Below are 24,829 nucleotides of genomic sequence, written 5' to 3'. Positions count from 1 at the left end.
TTTCATATACCAAAATCGTGGTGCAACAGTGACCCACTGCTCATAATGGAAAGGATGAAGGCACACATGATGCCCACATTACTCAGTTGACTTCCTTAGGTTAAAGAAACCTACAGTAGTAAATTCTTATGTTACACTTATTTCCTGATACACTTGGAATGTAATTGTGTCTCACAGCATTACTGCTTCTTCATGTGTCAGAAAATGATTGAATGCTTCAAGGTCAACTTGCAAAAAGTATCAAGTAGAAAAAAACCAATATCTGTGTGAGTTTTCTAACAATATTGCTGTATAATATACAATACATAATATAGTCACAATTTGGGTGGAAAAATAGCAAGCAAGTAGTAATAAACTCCAGTAATATTGAGATAACATCAGTGTAGCAAATCCAGGGAAACTTATCTATTGCTGTACTGCAGTGCTTCCTTGGGATGTATACACATGAGCCATTGTTGCCCTTTAATATTTGCAAAGTTTAATTCTACACCTAATGCACAGAACAGAATATTTAGTGGAGCTGTGTCTAATTATATGCGCCCAGGAGTACAGCTCCCCAATTACTCTAAGCCTGGATCTGGACCTGTAGCTAAATTCATGCTGAAGCTTGTGGCAGTGAAGTACTAAAGTCTGATCACAGCTGTGCTAAACTAGAGCTTTTTGGAAGTTATTCTTTGGACCTCTATTGCATCGATGCAGGGACAACCAGCACACTTTTGGCTCATGACTCAGATGAAGAGGTTGGGAGCTCCCTCTTGTTTACGAAATATGATTTAAGTAATAACAACTCCATTGATGGTGACTCTAAATTAGGTGCCAGAATGGCTGTGCTTGCATTGATCTTTTTCTTGAGCTTCATGGATATAGCTGGAAATGATAGCATGGTGGGGAATGGTTAGGGGCCCCAGTGCCTTTACTGCTGGCAAGATGGCCCTGATTAGAAGCACCATAGGATCCACTGGAAGTCATCTTGTCATCACTGCCAGACTCAGTAAACACCACTGTAGCCGCCGGACTCACCACTAGGGATGTTTTGTTTACATTCTAGTCATGTTGACACTTCATCGGCAGAGCCAGTTCTAGACCTTGTGGCGCCAAGGGTGAAAGTTATCTTTAGTGCCCCCCGCCCTACTTCCCTTTCAAAACAGGGTTAATGCACTGAAAAAAATGGGGGCATAGCTTCATGGGAAAGGGGCCTGGCCACAGAATAGTACCTATTCACATTGCACCGCACAGTAGTGTCCGTCAGTCACATTACACCACACAGTAGTACCTCTTATACACATTACAGCAGTTAGAACCCCTCATACAACACAGGAAAAACCAATATGCAGGAAAAAAAAACCTGATTCATGCCCTTTACATTATTTGTAATTTTTCCTCTTTATAGTAATGCCCCTTACACATTATGCCACACATCGTAATGCCCATTACACTTTATTCCACACTGCAATGCCCCTTACATATTATGCCACACACCATAATGCCCATTACACATTATACCACACACTGTAATGCCCATTACATGTTATGCCATACACCGTAATACCATTACACATTATGCCACACACCAAAATGCCCATTACACATTATGCCACACACCGTAATGCCCATTACACATTAGGCCACACACCATAATGCCTATTACAACTTATGCCACACACCATAATGCCCATTACATGTTATGCCACACACCGTAATGCCCATTTCATATTATGCCACACACCATAATGCCCATTACATGTTATGCCACCCACCGTAATGCACATTACATTGTATGTCACTCACCAAATGCTCATTTCATATTATGCCACACACCATAATGCTCATTACATGTTATGCCATACACCGTAATGCCCATTTCATATTATGCCATACACCGTAATGCCTATTACATGTAATGCCACACACCATAATGCCCATTACACTGTATGTCACACACCAAAATGCCCATTTCATATTATGCCACACACCATAATGTCCAATGTCCAATACACGTTATGCCACACATTATACCATACAATGTAATGCCAATTACACATTATGCCACATACAGTAATGCCCATGATAGCATTTTATACCCCATACACAATAATGTCCCTTACAAATGATGTCCCACAGTAAGGCTCCTATTTAAATTACCTTCTTGTTTTCAGGGATCTCATGCTCATTGCCAACGATTTCCTGCTCTGGGTTCCATGGTCATTGCCAGGGGTCTTATGCTCATTGACAGGGGTCTCATGCTCATTACCAAGGGTTTCCTGTTCATTGTCAGGGGTCTCTTGCCCGTTGCCAAGGGTTTCATGCTCATTGTCAGGGCCGCTGAGAGGGTGTAGGGGACAAGTACTTATTACCCGGACATGCTGCAGTGTGCTAAGCTGCAGAGAGGCTGCTGCGCCTCTGCCTGTTGCTACGCAGGTAGGGGTTGAGTGATCACACTGATCGCTCTCCCCTCTCAAATTGCCCCTGGCTGAGAAAGTAAAGATAGTATTAATATATCCTAGAATTCTGTTCCAGAACCTACAAATATTTAGACATGACCACATACTGTACAGTGTAAAAACTAAACTTGGTGTTTGACATATCGCATTAGATACATACACCTGTTTCAGTATCATCCATATATTTAAGTTGGGCTGGAGCTATATAAGCTTTATGTAAAATTTAAAATTTACTTCCTGTAAATAAGAAGACTTTAATAACCTCATAGTAGAGTCAAAATGTGATGCTATAGGTGTGAAAGTGGTTATAATCGGGACATCTGTAGACCATTGAGACAGCAATTTTTCTTCAAATATAGTTTTGCTAATATTCAATAAGAGTAGATATAACTGTCTAGTCTTGTATGGGAGGGATTGGACCCGATTTAACAGTAAGCCTAAGTGGTCTTCATCTAACGGATTTTCTATTGCTTTTGCTTTTGGTAGACTTGTAATATAGTGTCTCGTTTGTAAAAACATACAGAAGTGGGTATTAGGCAGTTGACATGTGACTCTAATCTTACTAAAGGGGGGAATACTCCCTCCAGGACAGTGCCGTAACTAGACATTTTAGCGCTGTGTGCAAAAAACGGCATCGGCACCCCCTTATGCAAAATAAGGGCAGTGCGTGCGCAAAAATATATAGGGGCGTGGCTTCATGGGGAAGGGGTGTGTCCACAAAAGAATACCAATTCATATTACGGTGCACAGTAGTCTCCATTATTCAAATTACGCCACACAGTAGCGCCACTACACCATGTAGAGCCCCTTTTACACATTACAGCGGACAGATTCCCCTTTTTGCACATTACTGCAGACAGTTGCCTTTTTACACATTACGGCAGACAGCGTCTCGTTTTTACACATTACAGCAGACAGCGTCCCGTTTTTACACATTACGGAAGACAGTGTCCCCCTTTTTACTCATTAAGGCAGACAGCGTCTCCCTTTTTAGTCATTACGGCAGGCAGCGTCCCCCTTTTTACTCATTACGGCAGACAGCGTCCCCTTTTTGCACATTACGGCAGACAGCGTCCCCTTATTACACATTACGGCAGACAGCATCCCCCTTTTTACACATTACAGCAGACAGCGTCCCCCTTTTTACACATTACGGCAGACAGTGTCCCCATTTTTACTCATTGCGGCAGACAGCATCCCCTTTTTACTCATTACGGCAGACAGCGTCCCTCTTTTTGCTTGTTACGGCAGACAGCGTCCCCTTATTACACATTACGGCAGACAGTGTCCCCCTTTTTACTCATTACGGCAGACAGCATCCCCCTTTTTACATGTTACGGCAGACAGCGTCCCCTAATTACACATTACAGCAGACAGCATCCCCCTTTTACACATTAGGTAGACAGGAGAGATAGAAAGATACATAGATAGATAAATAGACAGACAGACAGGTACAGGCAGCTCCGGAGGCAGGGGAGAAGGAGGAGGAGGAGGCAGGGGGACTCCGGGGCCGCAGCAGCATTATGTAATTGGTAGCATCGCCGCTGCAGCTTTCCCTCTCCTTCCGCATAGGCTGGCTGCTGCCGCTGTGAATGCTGGGATGTGGGAAGCGCATCCCAGCATTCACTGTGGTGGCGACCAGCCTATGCGGAAGGAGAGGGACAGCTGCAGTGGTGCTGCCACCAATTACATAGCGCTGCTGCGGCCCCGGAGTCCCCCTCCCTCCTCCTCCTTCTACCCTGCCTCCGGAGCTGCTCCTCTCCAGTGGCAGCACAATCACACAGGCGGCTTGTAATGAGTCAGTTTGACTCATTACAAGCCGCTGATGATTTTAGGGAAAGCGGGCAGTTGCACCCTCAGGATAAAAAGACCTTCATAATGATATTCAGACCCTTTTTTTTGCCAAAGGAGGCCATTTCAATTTTCTACAGTTGGAGGGAATGAGGGGTTTCCCTAGAGAGGTATATAATCTGAGAAAAGGTGATTTTTATGTAATTTTTTTATTTCATTCTAACCATGCTTGGTAGGTTCCTTGAACAGGATATTATTAATAATGAAGGGAGGAATTTTGTCAATTTCTGAGTGCAGCAAAGCACCTGGGGAATAAGGAAAGAATAAAGCATTATCTAAATCTTTACTTTAGTATAAGTGGCTCTCTATAAAAGCCAATCACTGATATATCTAAAGTGCACAGTTGAGAAATAAGCTGCAAAGTCTCGGATTCCAAGACCACCTGAAGTACTGGGCATTGTCAATTTAGACATGGCTATTACAGCTCTCTTTCCTTGCCATAAAAAAGCGGACATCTTCTTTTTTATAAGGTGAAGATCTAGTTTAGTCAGTCAAATCGGTGGCATTTGTATAAAGTAAAAAAGTTTTGGAAAAACTACACTTTTTAGGACTATTGCTCTTCCTAATAAGGAAAGCGATAAAAGTTTCCAGCTATCTAATAGGGAAACAAACTTTCTAATCAAAGGATTAAAGTTCAATGAATAAAGGTTAAATGGGAGAGAGGTAATCTGCACCCCTAAGTATTTGATTTGCGATGATTGAAATTAGAGATGTGCACCGGACATTTTTCGGGTTATGTGTTTTGGTTTTGGATTCGGTTCCGCAGCCGTATTTTGGATTCGGACGCGTTTTGGCAAAACCTCCCTGAAATTTTTTTTTTGGATTCGGGTGGGTTTTTTTAAAAAAAACCCTCAAAAACAGCTTAAATCATAGAATTTGGGGGTCATTTTGATCCCATAGTATTATTAACCTCAATAACCATAATTTCCACTCATTTCCAGTCTATTCTGAACCCCTCACACCTCACAATATTATTTTTAGTCCTAAAATTTGCACCGAGGTCGCTGGATGACTAAGCTAAGCCACCCAAGTGGCCGGCACAAACACCTGGTCCATCTAGGAGTGGCACTGCAGTGTCAGACAGGATGGCACTTAAAAAAATTAGCCCCAAACATCACATGATGCAGACATAAATAAAAAAAAAGAGGTGCAAGATGGAATTGTCCTTGGGCCCTCCCACCCACCCTTATGTTGTATAAACAGGACATGCACACTTTAACAAACCCATCATTTCAGTGACAGGGTCTGCCACACAACTGTGGCTGAAATGACTGGTTGGTTTGGGCCCCCACCAAAAAAGAAGCAATCAATCTCTCCTTGCACAAACTGGCTCTACAGAGGCAAGATGTTCACCTCCTCCTCATCATCCGATTCCTCACCCCTTTCACTGTGTACATCCCCCTCCTCACAGATTATTAATTCGTCCCCACTGGAATCCACCATCTCAGGTCCCTGTGTACTTTCTGGAGGCAATTGCTGGTGAATGTGTCCACGGAAGAATTGATTATAATTCATTTTGATGAACATCATCTTCTCCACATTTTCTGGAAGTAAGCTCGTACGCCGATCGCTGACAAGGTGACCGGCTGCACTAAACACTCTTTCGGAGTACACACTGGAGGAGGGGGGGGGGGGGGCAACTTAGGTAAAATAAAGCCAGTTTGTGCAAGGGCCTCCAAATTGCCTTTTTCCTGCCATTATACGTACGGACTGTCTGATGTGCCTACTTGGATGTAGAAATGAGCGGGTTCGGTTCCTCGGGATCCAAACCCCCCCGAACTTCACCTATTTTACACGGGTCCGAGGCAGCCTGGGATCCTCCCGCCTTGCTCAATTAACCAGAACGCGCCCGAACGTCATCATCCCGCTGTCGGATTCTCGCGAGATTCGTATTCTATATAAGGAGCTGTGCGTCGCCGCCATTTGAACTGTTGGACAGTCAATTGCTTACAGGAAGTAGAACAATTGGTCTTCCGACTTCCCCTCTGGGATGACGATCAACTCCCAGCAGCAACAACAGCAGCGCCAGTAGCAGTAGGCGTTACACTCAAGGATCCATCAGAGGAATCCCAGTTAGGAGAGGACTCATCAGACTTGCCATGGCCTGCAGGACTATTGGCGTTCCTGTCTAAGGAGGAAATTGACACTGAGGGAGTTGGTGGTGTGGTTTGCAGGAGCTTGGGTACAAGAGGAAGGGATTTAGTAGTCAGTGGACTGCTTCCGCTGTCACCCAAAGTCAATATCCTCATCCTGGTGTACTTCAACAGTGACATCTTCAATTTGACAATCAGGAACTGGACTGCGGGTGCTCCTTCCAGCACTTGCAGGGGGCGTGCAAATGGTGGAAGGCGCCACCTCTTCCCGTCAATGGTATTATTGGTCCAAATCACTGGAAGAAAATGACAAAATCACTGGAATTATTAGTTCTAATCAATGGTATTATTGGTCCAAATCACTGGAAGAAAATTACAAAATCACTGGAATTATTCGTTCTAACTTCTAATCAATGGTATTATTGGTCCAAATCACTGGAAGAAAATGGAATGGATGGATACTTGCAGTGACACAGAGCTGCAAGATACAGCAATGGCCTACTGTACAACTATATACTGTTAGTCACCAAAATGCTGCACTGTAATACTAGAAGCTATAAAAAAAAGTATATATATTATTGTATATATCAGTACAGAGCAGTGTAACTGTGACACATGTGTGTCCTGACAAGCAGTATAGAAGCTATAGTAAAGTATATATATTAATGTATATCAGTAGTAGGACAGAGCGGTGTAACTGTGACACATGTGTGTCCTGACAAGCAGTATAGAAGCTATAGAAAAGTATATATATTACTGCATATCAGTAGTAGTACAGAGCGGTGTAACTGTGACACATGTGTGTCCTGACAAGCAGTATAGAAGCTGTAGAAAATGATTTAAATGATTGTATATATCAGTACAGAGCGGTGTAACTGTGACACATGTGTGTCCTGACAAGCAGTATAGAAGCTATAGAAAATGATTTAAAATGATTGTATATAATTCAGTACAGAGCGGTGTAACTGTGACACATGTGTGTCCTGACAAGCAGTATAGAAGCTATAGAAAATGATTTAAAATTATTGTATATATCCGTACAGAGCTGTGTAACTGTGACACATGTGTGTCCTGACAAGCAGTATAGAAGCTATAGAAAAGTATATATATTACTGTATATATCAGTACAGAGCAGTGTAACTGTGACCATGTGTCCTGACAAGCAGTATAGAGGCTATAGAAAAGTATATATATTATTGTATATCAGTACAGAGCAGTGTAACTGTGACCATGTGTCCTGACAAGCAGTATTGAAGCTATAGAAAAGTATATATTATATACTGGTGGTCCCCAGTCCCCACAATGCAGCACACTGATCAGATATTTGCAGCACACTGAGCACAGATATGGAGTGTTTTCAGGCAGAGAACGTAGATATTTTCAGCACACTGAGCACAGATTATTTGCAGCACACGGAGCACAGATATTTTCAGCACACTGAGCACAGATTACGGAGCTTTTCAGGGACAGAACGCAGCCACGTCCTCTCCGTTCAATCTCCAAAGCACGAGTGAAAATGGCGGCAACGCCGTGGCTCCTTATATAGAATACCAATCTCGCGAGAATCCGACAGCGGGATGATGACGTTCGGGCGCGTTCTGGTTAACCGAGCAAGGCGGGAAGATCCGAGGCTGCCTCCGAACCGTGTAAAATAGGTGAAGTTCCTGGGGGGGGGGGGGGGGTTCGGATCTCGAGGAACTGAACCCACTCATCTCTAATTGAAATATGAAACCAGATAACCAAGGACCAAGGTAAACCTTGTAGTGAAGTAAGGTTCTTCTTTATGGGCAAGATTTCTGATTTGTCTATGTTCATTTTATTTCCAGATACTGTACTCGTCCAAAAGCCATGATAATATTCATAATAACCTGGACAGAGTATACCGGATCTTCAATGAATAATAACATGCCATCTGCGAATAATTAGACTTTTAATTCTTGATCATGAACTCTGATGCCCCTGAACTTCGGTTCTGTCCGCAATGTGATAGCTAACGACTCTATTGCTATTGCAAATAAAAGGGGGGAGAGTGGGCATCCTTGCCTAGTTCCTTTCTAAATAGAAAAGGAACCATTTAATAGCCAGTTACAAGAAATTTGAGAGGTAGAGTTGGTATACAAAGTTTTTATATAAGAAATAAATATTTCAGGGAAGCCGAATTTCTCCATAGTTATGAACAGATGTGGCCAGTAAATTTGGTCAAAAGCTTTTTCTGTATCGACCAAAAGAATTACGCCAGAGGAGGTCATTGAAGGCGGGGAGTGAAGATGTTGGACAGCTATAAGTACCCGTCTCCCATTAACCACTGAATGTCATCCTTCAATGAATCCAGTCTGATCAATATGTATAATATGTGGTAATACAAACTTCAATCTAAGTGATAACATTTTTGTGAGAAGTTATAGTCTGAATTTAATAGAGATATGGGTCGATAGGACCCTGGTAAAGTTAAATTTCAACCTGGTTTTGGGAGTACTTTAATTACTGCCGTATTAAAATAAAGAGGAGGTTCTTTGTTTTGTAAGATATAGTTGAAAACTGTCACTAGGGTCTCATTAATTTTTGGGCCAAAAAGTCTATAAAAGTCTCCACAAAAGTCATCTGGGCCTGGTGCTTTTGCGGGTTTTAACTTTTTCACTGTCCTGACAACTTCCTCCAGTGTGATTGGGCCGATTAAAAGATAGTCAATATCAGGTCGGACACAAGGATAAGTGAATTCTGGGCAAACACCTCTATCAGCAGTTTCAAAGGCCAGCATATTGCTTTCTGAGGTCAATGGCATAGTGTACAGAGCAGAATAATAATTTTTCATTAAATCCGCAATTTGACTGTCTAAAGTCATAAGTGTGTTATCTGGTTTCTTAAGCGGACGTATTATCATGGGCAGGGCCAGATTAACAATGGGGCTGATGGAGCTGTAGCTCCAGGCCCACCAGCAAAATAAGCCAACGGCTTCTGCATACTACTGTGCTACTGTAAACAGGAAAACAAAATTCCTGCTACAACAGCCTGCCAGTGACGCCGCTGTCTGGTGGGCACAGCTGCAGAGCCAACCCAGGAGTACCTCTATTTACAACCGGCTGCAGGGAACTGGGACGATCCAGCGGCACTAGGACCAAGCAGCACTGCTCTGCTGCTGCTGGCACCACTGCACAGGGTAAAAATCAAGGGATGATGGGAGGGGACCGTTATCAGCACTTGTTACACAGCGTATGCGGCTAATACGGCACAATGAGAAGGGTGCCAGGCAGCCTGGACCACAGCCGACCCGGAAGCCCATGCTGTATCCCCGGCTCTGGCGGCTCCGGTGGAGTTCCTGTCTCAGCCGCAGCTTCCTCTAGACGCCGGGCCGGCCTCGGCTGATTGGTGATTGGCGTTCGCCGAAGGCTGGGTCTCCCCTGAAACTATCACTCTGTGCTGGTAGGTCCCCGGAGCACCCTATTCCTGAGCCAGAGCTGCCATCTGCCAGTGACAGGTAAACATAACCCAGCACAATTGACAGTGCCTCCTGCAATCCCCCCCTCCCCCATAAACAGTCTAATCCCCCCTCCTCCCCCTGTCTCCAGGCTCACTCACCACTCTCACCAGACTAATCTCCCCCTCCTCCCCCAATCATCAGGCTAATCCCCCTCCACTTCCTGTCACCAGCCTCACCCACCCCTCTCACCAGATTTATCCCCCCTCCTTCCCCTGTCACCAGGCTCACCCATCCCTCTCACCAGACTAATCCCCCCTCCTCTCCCTGTCACCAGGCTAATCCCCCTCCTGCCCCTGTCACCAGGCTAATCCCCCTCCTAATCCTGTCACCAGGCTAATCCTGCTCCTCCTCCTGTCACCATGCCAAACCCTTCCTCACCAAACTAACCCCCCTCCTCCCCTTTCACCAGGCCAACCCCCCTCACCACCCTAACCCACCTCCTCCCTCTGTCACCAGGCTAACTCCCCACAAGACTAATCTCCCCCTCCCGCCCCTGTCAGCAGGCTAACCCCCCTCCAGCCCCTGTCACCAGGCTAAACTCCCTCCTCCCCCTGTCACCAGGCTAATCCCCCTCCTCCCCCTGTCACCAGGCTCACCCACCCCTCTTACCAACCTAATCCCCCCCCTCCTCCTGTCACCAGGCTAAATCCCCTCCTCCCCGTCACCAGGCTAATTCCCCTCCTCCCCCTGTCTCCAGGTCACCCACCCCTCTTACCAGACTAATCCCCCCTCCTCCTCCTGTCACCAGCCTTATCTCCCTCCTCTCCTTGTCACCAGCCTCACCCACTCCTCTCACCAGACTAATCCCACCCCTCTCACCAGACTAATCCCACCCCCTCCCCCTGACACCAGGCAAATCCCCCTCCACTCCATGTCACCAGGCTGTTACCCCTCCTCTCCCTTTCACCAGCCTCACCCACCCCTTTTTACCAGATTAATCCCCCCTCCTCCCCCTGTCACCAGGCTCACCCACCCCTCTCACCAGACTAATCCTCCTTCTCCTGTCACCAGGCTAATCCACCTCCTCCCTATGTCACCAGGACAAACCTCCCCTCACCAGGCTAAGCCCCCATCCTCCCCTGTCAGCAGTCTGCCCCCCCCCCTCACCAAAACACCAGACTGTTCTTCCCTGTCTTCCTACCATCTTCCATTGTTCTTCCTCATATCTACCTCCCGTATTCTTCCCGTCTAGCCGCTATTCATCCTCCCATCCCCCGTGTGCCTCCCATCTTCCCCTGTTCTTTCACCTGTCTCCCCCTCCCTTCTTCCTCCTATCTTCCCCTGTTCTTCCACCTGTCTTCCTCCTTCTTCCTGCCATCTTCCCGTTTCCCTCCCATCTCCTACGTGGATAGTTAGTCCCACAGACCAAAAATGTACAATAGACAAGCTTGGCAGCGCTCGTAATTTAAACAATTCAATAATACGTGGATAGATAAAAATAAAATGTAATGTAAAAATGTTTGAAAAACATACATTGTATGTATGTGTGTGTGTGTGTGTGTGTGTGTGTGTGTGTGTGTGTGTGTATATATATATAAGTCACACTCCCACCATGCTGGTCACACCCGTTGCAGAGGTAGGCACACAATAGGCCCATCATAAATGTCAGCTCCAGGCCCATTAGGATCATGGGTGATCTCGTCCCATTTAGAATATTCGTAAATAGTTTGCCTGCTTTATTTCCAAATCTGTGGTATCGATAGCTACTTTTTGAAGAATACCTTTCTGCCATTGTTTTTAATAACTCATCAAGGTGAGTTTTGCTTCCTGATACCCACATCGTTGGATATTCACTCCCTCACCCTAATTTGGTCAATTAGGAGCCTTTAATTATTAATAATTAGGCTACATAGACCCGACACTTATTTATCCATTTATTTCTATTTTATTGGCTACATCCTGTTCCTTTTTCATCCTTTTTCATAACTCTTATTAGGCTTATTAGGCTGTTTTAACTAGAGATGAGCGGGTTCGGTTTCTCTGAATCCGAACCCGCACGAACTTCATGTTTTTTTTCACGGGTCCGAGCGACTCGGATCTTCCCGCCTTGCTCGGTTAACCCGAGCGCGCCCGAACGTCATCATGACGCTGTCGGATTCTCGCGAGACTCGGATTCTATATAAGGAGCCGCGCGTCGCCGCCATTTTCACACGTGCATTGAGATTGATAGGGAGAGGACGTGGCTGGCGTCCTCTCCATTTAGATTAGAAGAGAGAGAGAGAGAGATTGACCTGATTTACTGGAGCTTAGGAGTACTGTAGAACTGTAGAGAGTGCAGAGTTTACTAGTGACTGACCACAGTGACCACCAGACAGTGCAGTTTTATTTAATATATCCGTTCTCTGCCTGAAAAAAACGATACACAGTGACTCAGTCACATACCATATCTGTGTGCACTGCTCAGCCCAGTGTGCTGCATCATCTATGTATATATCTGACTGTGCTCAGCTCACACATCTTATAATTGTGGGGGAGACTGGGGAGCACTGCAGTGCCAGTTATAGGTTATAGCAGGAGCCAGGAGTACATATTATTATTAAAATTAAACAGTGCACACTTTTGCTGCAGGAGTGCCACTGCCAGTGTGACTGACCAGTGACCTGACCACACTGACCACCAGTATAGTTAGTAGTATAGTATACTATATTGTGATTGCCTGAAAAAGTTAAACACTCGTATCTGACTGTGCTCAGCTCACACATCTTATAATTGTGGGGGAGACTGGGGAGCACTGCAGTGCCAGTTATAGGTTATAGCAGGAGCCAGGAGTACATATTATTATTAAAATTAAACAGTGCACACTTTTGCTGCAGGAGTGCCACTTGCCAGTGTGACTGACCAGTGACCACCTGACCACACTGACCACCAGTATAGTTAGTAGTATAGTATACTATATTGTGATTGCCTGAAAAAGTTAAACACTCGTCGTGTGACTTCACTTGTGTGGTGTTTTTTTTTTATTCTATAAAAAACTCATTCTGCTGACAGACAGTGTCCAGCAGGTCCGTCATTATATAATATATACCTGTCCGGCTGCAGTAGTGATATATATATATTTTTTATATCATTATTTATCATCCAGTTGCAGCAGACACAGTACGGTAGTTCACGGCTGTAGCTACCTCTGTGTCGGCACTCGGCAGTCCGTCCATAATTGTATACCACCTACCCGTGGTTTTTTTTTCTTTCTTCTTTATACATACATACTACTACTACATCTCTTTATCAACCAGTCTATATTAGCAGCAGACACAGTACAGTACGGTAGTCCACGGCTGTAGCTACCTCTGTGTCGGCACTCGGCAGTCCGTCCATAATTGTATACCACCTACCCGTGGTTTTTTTTTCTTTCTTCTTTATACATACATACTACTACTACATCTCTTTATCAACCAGTCTATATTAGCAGCAGACATAGTACAGTACGGTAGTCCACGGCTGTAGCTACCTCTGTGTCGGCACTCGGCAGTCCGTCCATAATTGTATACCACCTACCCGTGGTTTTTTTTTCTTTCTTCTTTAAACATACATACTACTACTACTACTACATCTCTTTATCAACCAGTCTATATTAGCAGCAGACACAGTACAGTACGGTAGTCCACGGCTGTAGCTACCTCTGTGTCGGCACTGGGCAGTCCGTCCATAATTGTATACCACCTACCCGTGGTTTTTTTTTCTTTCTTCTTTATACATACATACTACTACTACTACATCTCTTTATCAACCAGTCTATATTAGCAGCAGACACAGTACAGTACGGTAGTCCACGGCTGTAGCTACCTCTGTGTCGGCACTGGGCAGTCCGTCCATAATTGTATACCACCTACCCGTGTTTTTTTTTTCTTTCTTCTTTATACATACATACTACTACTACTACATCTCTTTATCAACCAGTCTATATTAGCAGCAGACACAGTACAGTACGGTAGTCCACGGCTGTAGCTACCTCTGTGTCGGCACTGGGCAGTCCGTCCATAATTGTATACCACCTACCCGTGGTTTTTTTTCTTTCTTCTTTATACATACATACTACTACTACATCTCTTTATCAACCAGTCTATATTAGCAGCAGACACAGTACAGTATGGTAGTCCACGGCTGTAGCTACCTCTGTGTCGGCACTGGGCAGTCCGTCCATAATTGTATACCACCTACCCGTGGTTTTTTTTTCTTTCTTCTTTATACATACATACTACTACTACATCTCTTTATCAACCAGTCTATATTAGCAGCAGACACAGTACAGTACGGTAGTCCACGGCTGTAGCTACCTCTGTGTCGGCACTGGGCAGTCCGTCCATAATTGTATACCACCTACCCGTGTTTTTTTTTTCTTTCTTCTTTATACATACATACTACTACTACATCTCTTTATCAACCAGTCTATATTAGCAGCAGACACAGTACAGTACGGTAGTCCACGGCTGTAGCTACCTCTGTGTCGGCACTCGGCAGTCCATCCATAATTGTATACTAGTATCCATCCATCTCCATTGTTTACCTGAGGTGCCTTTTAGTTGTGCCTATTAAAATATGGAGAACAAAAATGTTGAGGTTCCAAAATTAGGGAAAGATCAAGATCCACTTCCACCTCGTGCTGAAGCTGCTGCCACTAGTCATGGCCGAGACGATGAAATGCCAGCAACGTCGTCTGCCAAGGCCGATGCCCAATGTCATAGTACAGAGCATGTCAAATCCAAAACACCAAATATCAGAAAAAAAAGGACTCCAAAACCTAAAATAAAATTGTCGGAGGAGAAGCGTAAACTTGCCAATATGCCATTTACCACACGGAGTGGCAAGGAACGGCTGAGGCCCTGGCCTATGTTCATGGCTAGTGGTTCAGCTTCACATGAGGATGGAGGCACTCAGCCTCTCGCTAGAAAAATGAAAAGACTCAAGCTGGCAAAAGCAGTAGCACCGCAAAGAACTGTGCGTTCTTCGAAATCCCAAATCCACAAGGAGAGTCCAATTGTGTCGGTTGCGATGCCTGACCTTCCCAACACTGGACGTGAAGAGCATGCGCCTTCCACCATTTGCACGCCCCCTGCAAGTGCTGGAAGGAGCACCCGCAGTCCAGTTCCTGATAGTCAGATTGAAGATGTCAGTGTTGAAGTACACCAGGATGAGGAGGATATGGGTGTTACTGGCGCTGGGGAGGAAATTGACCAGGAGGATTCTGATGGTGAGGTGGTTTGTTTAAGTCAGGCACCCGGGGAGACACCTGTTGTCCGTGGGAGGAATAGGGCCGTTGACATGCCTGGTGAAAATACCAAAAAAATCAGCTCTTCGGTGTGGAAGTATTTCACCAGAAATGCGGACAACAGGTGTCAAGCCGTGTGTTCCCTTTGTCAAGCTGTAATAAGTAGGGGTAAGGACGTTAACCACCTCGGAACATCCTCCCTTATACGTCACCTGCAGCGCATTCATAATAAGTCAGTGACAAGTTCAAAAACCTGGGCCGACAGCGGAAGCAGTCCACTGACCAGTAAATCCCTTCCTCTTGTAACCAAGCTCACGCAAACCACCCCACCAACTCCCTCAGTGTCAATTTCCTCCTTCCCCAGGAATGCCAATAGTCCTGCAGGCCATGTCACTGGCAATTCTGACGAGTCCTCTCCTGCCTGGGATTCCTCCGATGCATCCTTGCGTGTAACGCCTACTGCTGCTGGCGCTGCTGTTGTTGCTGCTGGGAGTCGATGGTCATCCCAGAGGGGAAGTCGTAAGCCCACTTGTACTACTTCCAGTAAGCAATTGACTGTCCAACAGTCCTTTGCGAGGAAGATGAAATATCACAGCAGTCATCCTGTTGCAAAGCGGATAACTGAGTCCTTGACAACTATGTTGGTGTTAGACGTGCGTCCGGTATCCGCCGTTAGTTCACAGGGAACTAGACAATTTATTGAGGCAGTGTGCCCCCGTTACCAAATACCATCTAGGTTCCACTTCTGTAGGCAGGCGATACCGAGAATGTACACGGACGTCAGAAAAAGACTCACCAGTGTCCTAAAAAATGCAGTTGTACCCAATGTCCACTTAACCACGGACATGTGGACAAGTGGAGCAGGGCAGGGTCAGGACTATATGACTGTGACAGCCCACTGGGTAGATGTATGGACTCCCGCCGCAAGAACAGCAGCGGCGGCACCAGTAGCAGCATCTCGCAAACGCCAACTCTTTCCTAGGCAGGCTATGCTTTGTATCACCGCTTTCCAGAATACGCACACAGCTGAAAACCTCTTACGGCAACTGAGGAAGATCATCGCAGAATGGCTTACCCCAATTGGACTCTCCTGTGGATTTGTGGCATCGGACAACGCCAGCAATATTGTGTGTGCATTAAATATGGGCAAATTCCAGCACGTCCCATGTTTTGCACATACCTTGAATTTGGTGGTGCAGAATTTTTTAAAAAACGACAGGGGCGTGCAAGAGATGCTGTCGGTGGCCAGAAGAATTGCGGGACACTTTCGGCGTACAGGCACCACGTACAGAAGACTGGAGCACCACCAAAAACTACTGAACCTGCCCTGCCATCATCTGAAGCAAGAAGTGGTAACGAGGTGGAATTCAACCCTCTATATGCTTCAGAGGTTGGAGGAGCAGCAAAAGGCCATTCAAGCCTATACAATTGAGCACGATATAGGAGGTGGAATGCACCTGTCTCAAGTGCAGTGGAGAATGATTTCAACGTTGTGCAAGGTTCTGATGCCCTTTGAACTTGCCACACGTGAAGTCAGTTCAGACACTGCCAGCCTGAGTCAGGTCATTCCCCTCATCAGGCTTTTGCAGAAGATGCTGGAGGCATTGAAGAAGGAGCTAAAAGGGAGCGATTCCGCTGGGCATGTGGGACTTGTGGATGCAGCCCTTAATTCGCTTAACAAGGATTCACGGGTGGTCAATCTGTTGAAATCAGAGCACTACATTTTGGCCACCGTGCTCGATCCTAGATTTAAAACCTACCTTGGATCTCTCTTTCCGGCAGACACAAGTCTGCTGGGGTGCAAAGACCTGCTGGTGACAAAATTGTCAAGTCAAGCGGAACGCGACCTGTCAACATCTCCTCCTTCACATTCTCCCGCAACTGGGGGTGCGAGGAAAAGGCTCAGAATTCCGAGCCCACCCGCTGGCGGTGATGCAGGGCAGTCTGGAGCGACTGCTGATGCTGACATCTGGTCCGGACTGAAGGACCTGACAACGATTACGGACATGTCGTCTACTGTCACTGCATATGATTCTCTCAACATTGAAAGAATGGTGGAGGATTATATGAGTGACCGCATCCAAGTAGGCACGTCACACAGTCCGTACTTATACTGGCAGGAAAAAGAGGCAATTTGGAGGCCCTTGCACAAACTGGCTTTATTCTACCTAAGTTGCCCTCCCACAAGTGTGTACTCCGAAAGAGTGTTTAGTGCCGCCGCTCACCTTGTCAGCAATCGGCGTACGAGGTTACATCCAGAAAATGTGGAGAAGATGATGTTCATTAAAATGAATTATAATCAATTCCTCCGCGGAGACATTGACCAGCAGCAATTGCCTCCACAAAGTACACAGGGAGCTGAGATGGTGGATTCCAGTGGGGACGAATTGATAATCTGTGAGGAGGGGGATGTACACGGTGATATATCGGAGGATGATGATGAGGTGGACATCTTGCCTCTGTAGAGCCAGTTTGTGCAAGGAGAGATTAATTGCTTCTTTTTTGGTGGGGGTCCAAACCAACCCGTCATATCAGTCACAGTCGTGTGGCAGACCCTGTCACTGAAATGATGGGTTGGTTAAAGTGTGCATGTCCTGTTTATACAACATAAGGGTGGGTGGGAGGGCCCAAGGACAATTCCATCTTGCACCTCTTTTTTCTTTTATTTTTCTTTGCGTCATGTGCTGTTTGGGGAGGGTTTTTTGGAAGGGACATCCTGCGTGACACTGCAGTGCCACTCCTAGATGGGCCCGGTGTTTGTGTCGGCCACTAGGGTCGCTAATCTTACTCACACAGCTACCTCATTGCGCCTCTTTTTTTCTTTGCGTCATGTGCTGTTTGGGGAGGGTTTTTTGGAAGGGACATCCTGCGTGACACTGCAGTGCCACTCCTAGATGGGCCAGGTGTTTGTGTCGGGCACTTGGGTCGCTGAGCTTAGTCACACAGCTACCTCATTGCACCTCTTTTTTTCTTTGCGTCATGTGCTGTTTGGGGAGTGTTTTTTGGAAGGGCCATCCTGCGTGACACTGCAGTGCCACTCCTAGATGGGCCAGGTGTTTGTGTCGGCCACTAGGGTCGCTTAGCTTAGTCATCCAGCGACCTCGGTGCAAATTTTAGGACTAAAAATAATATTGTGAGGTGTGAGGTATTCAGAATAGACTGAAAATGAGTGGAAATTATGGTTTTTGAGGTTAATAATAATATGGGATCAAAATGACCCCCAAATTCTATGATTTAAGCTGTTTTTTAGGGTTTTTTGAAAAAAACACCCGAATCCAAAACACACCCGAATCCGACAAAAAAAATTCGGTGAGGTTTTGCCAAAACGCGGTCGAACCCAAAACACGGCCGCGGAACCGAACCCAAAACCAAAACACAAAACCCGAAAAATTTCAGGCGCTCATCTCTAGTTTTAACACCATGCTGCACTTCAAATTAGTTTTACTTGTTGTATACTCAATCACAGTACCTGATGTACTCCTAATATCCATTCTTTTAATCATTTTTTCATTGTCTACAAAAATCTTAGTATCAAATACGATTTACTTTTTGTAATCATAAAACACCTGCATTTCTGTGACTTTATTTCTCTTTGAGGAGACACTTCACTGATATTCCATTAGCGTTGTTTAAATTTCTGAACTAATGATAAATTGAGCTAATGCTATCATATAATTGCTAGCAAATAGTACCCAGTGTATATAATTATATACAGACTTATAAATATATACTTTTTATTGTGGTTGTGTTTTAATTTTTGTTTTAATCTTTGTTTCTCTCTTGCATTCTTTCCTTTTATGTGATATCATTTATGGGCCCCCCTGTCAAGCCTTGATCGCAAACAATTCCCTCAGAATCTGAGGATATCAGCAGCCAATTAAGGGACACATCCTTTCACTGATTGGATCCAAACCAGCTTCATTCACGTTAAAAGCCTGCGGGGACCCAGCCCACAACAGGAAGTGATCAAGCCCGGCGGACGGGTGAAACGCGTCTTCCGACTTCACCTTTGTCCTGGCTGACTGCAATAGCGGACGTTCTTCTTCCGACCCGTGTCCCGTGCCTCTCTTGACAGCGTTTCACTTGGGCTGACCGGAGCATCGGATATCCTCCTTCTCCTCTCCTGCGGTGGTCCTGTGCTTCTTCCGACATCACCACGTTTGAACTGAGTAGCGGACGTGTTCCTGCACCTGCCTGGGGCTGCCGGGCCGGTGGCACCATTCGGAACAGACTTCAGCGTGGTGGAAGGGGTCACCATATCCAGTCATCGCGGGTAATATCTAATTTTCTCCTACCCGTCACGATCAGTCTGAGACCCGCATAGATTGGACACCTATTAGCCCCTGCTGGTCTGAGTCAACGTTCATATCTCTTGCTATTCATTAAACCGATACGCCTGTATCCTAAATATCCCAGGTGTTGTCCCTGATCCCATTTTTTCATTTTTATGCCTAATTAGCAATATACGCTGGGATTATTGATTATTGATTTATACATGCGCTGGGATGTAGAAATTTATCCAGAACACTGTCTTTGTATTTGCTTCAATATTACTTGTTTCCAAACACGGACTAGTTTCTTGAATACATTGTATCCCTCATAGAGATTGCATTTCATTTGTGTACATGATCTATCCAACCTTCTCTCCCCCCCACCTTCTTGTGCCTTTTTTTGCAGCAATACTACTGGATATATTGTCATTTTGCACTGTTTACTTAGAATAATACCACCATTAAAAACACCTTTTTAATACATCTAGTATCAATCCAGAGATTGCAATACTGTTGTTGTGCCCAGTAACAATCCAGTTGTAATATAGAAAATAATTTTATTATTGGGTGGAGACACTGCACTCTATACCGGATTAATACAATCATAGAGATCACACTCTGCACATATTGGACAACAATCTAGCATCTTTATCCAGTGGCAATATTACTATTTGGTCTAATTTCAGCAACTGTATATTTGTATGGATGCATAACCCTGATTAGTCCATCTGGACATATGCTTCTTTTTCCACACCTTTTTTTTATAACCTTAATTACTTGACCGGTATAGGTACCATTGTGTACTCCTCTTCTTTGTTTCCATCTATACTTAATTTCATGGACTCTCACCACTGATTCTGGGTATATCCCCGTCTAACATTGGCAGCAGATCCATCTATTTTCCTCTATTGGTTAATTTCTGTCATTTTGCTTTGATACTATGTAATTCGTGAACTCTCATCAGTGATTCCAGAGCTTCCTATTGGCGTTCACTTTCCCTACTATCATACCACACTGGAAACGCCCGAAACCGTCCGAACTTGGAAGCTAATCAGTGTTGGGCTGGGTCAGTACTCAAGTGGGGGACCATTGAGGAAGACTCAGTTTAGTAGAGCACGCGCTGGTCCCACATGCTCAGTGTCTAACACTGACAGCAGATTCACTCTGCCTTCTTATTTTCTTCTGCTCCTTTTTCTATTCATAAATTACTTCCTTCATTGAAGCATTATTTTGGAACCAATATAGGACAGGGTTTCAATTTCGTAAATTTTTGTTAGTAGAACGTACCTCTCAATATCCAAGTTATTTATTTACCGCACCTAGATCTGACTCCGTCAGCCAGGACTGCATTATCATCATTATCATATCAGCAATTCTGCTAATTGTTTATTGTTCTTTTTTTGACTGTCTTTTCTCTCATTAACCACTAAGTATCTTAATTTTGTGACAATAAAAATTGATTTTAAATATTATATCACATCTCGTTCAGTCTTTACATTGTTCAAATTAAGAGTGCACCCAAAAAACAGTCTTCTTTTCTCCTTGTTGTTCTACCTCACTCTGTGATGCTGGGATGGACAGGTCTTCTAGTTAGTATAAGCCAAAGTTAGGGATCTTTGAAGTTTTAAGTATACGCTAGAATAAGACTTTCTAAGTGAAGCGGTATAAAACAAAATAGCTGCCCTAAGTACGGCTTTAGCAGACTGCCAGAATACAGGTGGATTAGTATCAGCATGCAGTTTATTCCAAAATTTATAGTCCTCCCAAGTTTCCACCAGAAAAGTCTTACATTTGGGTGACTTAGCAAGATGTGATGGAAATCTCCATAATGTTGGCATTTTCCTTTCACATCCAACTGTTAGATTAATTGATTAATAACACATGATCTGACAATGATATTGGTTCAATGTTCAGTTCAGTAATATGGGAAAAAAGGGTCTGTGATATAAGAAGGTAGTCAATCCTAGAGAGTGTGTGATGTGCAGCTGAAAGGCATGTATATTCCTTAATAGTAGGGTTCATGGTTCTCCATAAATCGAGTAATTGTAACTGCTCAGCAAATACTGGAACACCTAGTTTGGGGAGAGGGGATAAATGAAGAGGTGTTTTAGGCTTACCCAAATGATGGTCAGATATTAAATTAAAGTCTCCACATACAATCAGTGACTGAGCACTAACCGGGGGGAGGTGAACTATCAAGTTTTGGAAGGATAATTTCTTGTATACATTGGGCACATATACATTACATAAAATATATTGTCTATTGTATAAAGTTATATGAGCTATTACAAATCTGCCATCAGGATCTCTAATGATGTTTGTAACTGTGAGTGGAAGAGATCTCTTATATAAAATGGCGACACAGTGTGCTTTAGATGTGTACGGTGCTGCAGCCGCTAGTTTCCAGTTCAATATTTGTAATTTGACCATTTCCGAGGATATTAGGTGAGCCTCTTGAATAAAAGCAATATCTACTTTTTGTTTAGACAGATACAACAGTATGTTTTGGCGTTTTCACCGAATCACAACAACAACTAAGACAGGGACAAATGCATTTACACATAAAAATCAGTACAAATTCAAAAAGGGGGCGTCACCATGGGTAAAGGGGCCACACCCCATGGCCACGCCCATTTTCCTATACTTTCAATGGGAGTTTGGAGAGCCAAAAATTGGTACAGACCATAAAAAAAAAGGTATTGTACCTGCCAAAAAGGTACAGTTGGAGGGTATGCTGGTGTATTCTAAATGGGCAACCAGTGTAAAACTCTATGCCCTCACAACAGAAGACCTAAGATGGTCTTCCTGGGGCATTACTCCTCCCCGCCCCTAAACATAAAGAAGAACACTTAAGCAAGTATTAAATGAACATCAAAGGTTAGTGTATGTTTATCTAATAGTAGGCACACATCAGACATTATGGCAACCTATTAAAATATTAAGGAAAGCAATATCTGAAAAGCTGCAGTGGCCACACATTGCTAAATAAAGCACAGTACACATTACAACAGAATAATAATAGAACCGTTAGAGCAATCTCACAGTCAAGTGGGGTTAGCAGGAGTATCGGCAATATCATTTTGCGTCTCTGTGGCCAGCTCCTGCATGTAGGTCATGGCACCTTCTGATGAGGTGAAATCTATATGGGTATCCCCTTTGAAAATGCGTAGTCGGGCAGGGTAAATCAATGCAAATTTCTTCTTTTCGGTCACAAGCTGCAAGCATAGAGGGGAGAAAGACTTGCAGGCTTTTGTGAGCTCCACAGAATAATTTGGAAAGATCCACAGCTTTTTCCCCTCCCATGGAATAAATGGCTTGTTTCGTGAGGCTTTCAATAAAGCTTCCTTGTGAATATAGCTCAGGCTTTCAAACACCACCACTCTGGGTCTGGTATCATGGGGCTTAGGGGGCAGACCCACTCTGTGGACTCTTTCTAAAATAACATTTTTACATATATCTTCAATATTAAGAAGCTTAGGAAGTGTAGACTGAACAAAGGTAGCCAGTGCAGGGCCTTTAATTGATTCGTGGAGGCCCACTAGATGGACGTTACATCTCCTGGAACGGATTTCTAATCGTCCAGTTTATTTTTAAGTTGGAAATTTTCTTTCTCCAATTTTTTAATTCCACATTGTGCAGCAGCCATATTGAAGCATACAGCCCCTATCCTGGACTCAGCTTCAGACACTCTGGAAGTGAGGGCATTTAGCTGCTTTGTAATATCAGAGACAGCCTTGGATAATAACAGTCCCATCGTGGACTGGATCGCTTGTACCACTTCATCATAAGTTACTGGTGCCTCAGGTGGCCTTCATACATGTAGCAGGTCCGTGTCAAGTTGTGCAGCTGCAACTTTTTTTTACGCAGGAGAAGCCATCACGCTCCCTGCATCCGGCGCCATTACAAGCATAGGTGCTTCTCCTATCTCTGCTGCTGCGTCGTGGACAGCCCCGGCGACAGGGGGGGTCAAAGGGGACACCCAGCCCGGGCCCCGTCGTTGTTAGGGGCTCCAAGGTCCAGGCAGCGGCGGCTGCATTTCATTGTACCTGTAAACAATAATATATTTGTTCCTGGCATTGCGGCAGCCGCCCGCTGTGTGGTTGATTTTTCTTTTTTCAGCGTGCGTGCCCCCTCCCTCCGGAGTCCTGTGTACACCCCTCAGTGCCCCAAGCCCCAAGGTCACCTGTCATCCTGCCATCCGGACCGCCCCTCCAGAGTCCTCACCGCACGCGGCCTCCGTGACTGCTGTGTGAGTGAGGAGCCGGACGGAGCGCAAAGCAGGAGCGGCCCCGGCCGGGACAGACAGAGAGCACTATGGGAATTGGGGAGGTGAGCCTGCTCAATTAGTGCTGCGGCGCCGGCGGGCGGCTGTGAGTGTCAGTGTGTTGCTGCTGCAGGCAGCCTGCTGGTAAGGCTTTTCTCAGTTCATAATACATCTGTGTCAGTGTGTTGCTGCTGCAGCCTGCTGGTAAGACTTTTCTCAGTTCATATAATACATGTATAGGGAATAGGATTTGGGTTTGATTTAGGGCTTTAGGATTGGTTTGGGGTGAGATGCAGGCAGGCACATTCTGCACATTATGCATGCATCTGTATTCTGCACATATGGATGCATCTGCATGCATGCATGTGCATGTCAGATGAGATCAGACTCATGAATACATTTATTGGCACATGCAGGGAGGGATGTGTGTGAGTCAGCGGACAAGAGGGGGTTGGGGCCCAGAGATATCAGTGTACCGGGCCCCAAAATTTCTGTTGCCGGCCCTGGCCGTGGAGGTTGCGCCACAGGCAAAAACTTATCCATCGGGTGCTAAGATGTTTTTGGTGAGTGTCTCCATTACGTGGAGGTCCGAGCAGGACCTTGAAATAGGTAATTTTCAGCCGGGGTGGAGAGGAGCTGTGAGACACAGATGCTCACTCCATGCAGCCGGAATTGGAAGTCTCCCTCTAGTTTCAGTGCATGTCCCTGTGTCCTGATACTCCTGTTCCTTTGTAGAATGTCTCCCTCCTGTACTTTATTAATACCCTTCATATATTTGAAAGCAGGCGCTGGCTGGATGGCAACTTTTAGCCTGGGGGGGGGGGGGGGGAAATGCAATCAAGTGGTCCCGGCTTCTCTACCAGCGGATGGCAATGGCAAAAAGGATATGGCAGAAAAAACTGCAGGAGTGGTTTATCTAATGGGGATTCAGTTTAAATGTTTACTGAAAAATCCGAAAAATCATTATGTCTAAGAACAATAATCAAATCCATCGCCTACCAGCCCTGTCTGACTAACAGAAACTATTCTAATGACTGATATAAAACATAGGAAACCTATGGACCTAATTCAGATGTGGATGGAGTGGCTGTCACTTCCTTGGAAGCAGCATTGATAGCGCTGCATGGTGATGCAGCAGGAGGCATCTATTACAAGTAGACACCTCCTGCTGTAGTAGTGATCTGTTCTGTGTCCAGGGCCGGTTCAAACCCGCTCTGCGCCCCGG

At 45.0% G+C, this 24,829-nt stretch overlaps 1 protein-coding gene and 1 pseudogene across 1 annotated transcript in view; one reads left to right on the top strand and one right to left on the bottom strand.

Annotated features, from left to right (window-relative positions):
- KCNMB2 (potassium calcium-activated channel subfamily M regulatory beta subunit 2) overlaps positions 1–24,829 on the bottom strand; it is a 497,050-nt gene that overhangs the window by 301,459 nt on the left and 170,762 nt on the right. The gene's annotated exons all lie outside the window — the stretch shown is intronic.
- Positions 20,337–20,455, top strand: LOC134912540 (5S ribosomal RNA; annotated as a pseudogene).

The sequence above is a fragment of the Pseudophryne corroboree genome, chromosome 4 (assembly GCF_028390025.1).
Source record: "Pseudophryne corroboree isolate aPseCor3 chromosome 4, aPseCor3.hap2, whole genome shotgun sequence".
NCBI lineage: Eukaryota > Metazoa > Chordata > Amphibia > Anura > Myobatrachidae > Pseudophryne > Pseudophryne corroboree.
This window is presented reverse-complemented; position numbering and strand designations above follow the sequence as displayed.